The sequence below is a fragment of the Leguminivora glycinivorella genome, chromosome 19, assembly GCF_023078275.1.
Source record: "Leguminivora glycinivorella isolate SPB_JAAS2020 chromosome 19, LegGlyc_1.1, whole genome shotgun sequence".
Classification (NCBI taxonomy): domain Eukaryota; kingdom Metazoa; phylum Arthropoda; class Insecta; order Lepidoptera; family Tortricidae; genus Leguminivora; species Leguminivora glycinivorella.
In genome coordinates, this window is record NC_062989.1 from 2,526,250 (window position 1) to 2,528,448 (window position 2,199).

Genomic DNA, 2,199 nt, shown 5'->3' on the forward strand with positions numbered 1-2,199 from the left:
CGGCGGTGATCGCTTACCATCAGGCGACCTGTCTGCTCGTTTGCCTCCTATCCCATAAAAAAAAAGAACAAGGGTCTAAACTACCAAAAAGAGTAGAAACTAAAAAGTGGTAACATGTAGTGTCGTCCCGTTTTCTCACACATTGATTTGAAAGGGATGACACTACATTGTAGTCACTTTTTAGTTTCTACTCTTTTTTTAGTCAGACTGTATCTCGGAACCATAAAAAAAAAATACGGTCACCTAGATGACGCAACATCTTTGGTTGATTTACAACTAGCTGTCGCTAAATTAATATTTGCCTGTCTTAAGACGCTACGGGAGCGAAAATGCTAAAATGGAAAGGAGTCCCCCTTTCAATTTGGGAATTTCATTTAAATATACTAGTGTTATTAACTAGATTAATCGAAAAAAAATGTCCATTAAGAACAACTCAGATAAAAGATATTGCGAAAAAATCTTTGAAACCGAGGTGCCGCTCTCGACTACCTCCTTCAAAACTTATTTAAACGGAACGAAATTTGAGAATCTGAATAACAATGAACTAATCTGTGTCGGACCGTTTAGATTTTTTGGCTAATTGTTACCGATCTTAAGTATCACACCTTTTTTGAGCCATATTGAAAAAGGCCGTTTTTAGAAATGTTTGATTAGCTCTAGCGTCTTTTAAAATAAAAATAACAAAAAAATCAAAACGGTTCAACTCAGATAAAAATAATAATAATGTGTGTTGAAAAAATCATTGCTCTATCTTCAAAAACTAGGGAGGAAATAGTCGAGAGCGTTTGTATGGAGGATTGACCTGTATCGTATCGTCTTAACACATATCAAGTTAATATGCCGAGGTTCAAAAGCTCTAATTTTGTTTTGAAAGATGGCAATCTATGCACTCTGACTACGCATTTTACTTTCACAGTGATTTTCTATATACTCGATTCACTTTGCTGATACCAATCCTCTTACTTAAGTAATAAGAAGAAGCTTTGAGGCATTTTGTGGATAAAAAATATTCAAGAAAACCTCCTTGCTATATGAATGTTGGTCCTATTTTCATTTAGAATATGATTTGTACGAATATTCTGTAAAGAACAGGAAAAGTAATTGGAAATATGGCTCGTGGCTAAATAGACTTAAGCACAGTTCATAAATTGACTTTTTTTTTGTATGATACTATACAGCACGACCACGGATGATTTTATTAATTCTGTTGCAGTACAAATTCACGAATAAAAATGTACTTTTTTGTACTTACATTAAAAAAAAATGTACCCTTATGGTTTCGGAGTTTCGTCATAGGGGTCGTGTGCTAGGTAGGTACTCCCTTGCACGACCACACTATACCTCTATTTAATGATTTTTTAAATTTCTGTTGCGGTATAAATTCACGAAAAAAAATGTACTTTTCTGTACTTAATTCCGAAACCATAAGGGTACATTTTTTTTAAACGTAAGTACAAAAAGTACATTTTTTTTCGTGAATTTGTGCCGCAACAGAATTAATAAAATTATCCGTGGTCGTGCTGTATAGTATCACACCTTTTTTTGCGTATGACATTTTGGTTAATGTATGACATGTGACAGTAATTGAGTTGCAGGCGTCCATAGGTTACGGTGACCGCTTTTCATCAGGCGGACCGTATGCTTGTTTTCCACCGAAGTAGTATAAAAATATTAAATGTTTTATGTTTATTTACTGTAAGTATATATTGAACGAGATACATATATCCTGGTTCATTTAAATCTAGTGAAACTAGCAGCGACCTAACAAAAACTCGTTAGTTGACAGTTTTCAGGGAATAAAAATACTGCCCTGGGTGAGACTTGAACTTGCCTTTGATAATATGGGATCTGGAGTTCAAGTCTAGTTATTCCACTTTGATTTTGAGCTTAGTTAGTATTAGTATTTATGCTTTTACAAAAATGGTTTTCATTCGTAACTTTTTTTTGGAAACAGGCAAATCATTTGACTACAATGTTACCCTTAAAATAACTCACACTTTTCTCAGTCAAACACAGAAATTAACGAATGAATGAATGAAGTAGGTAAGTAAAAGGACAAAAAGGTCCCGCGGCGCAGGACATTTGGCGTTATCTACTCTGCTGATTAAATTCGTGTCGCGCGGGACAATATTAGTTTTGGCAAGAAATTGGCCGCGCTCCATTATTGCTTCCTACTTGTTTGGCTAGTTCCCGCACTCA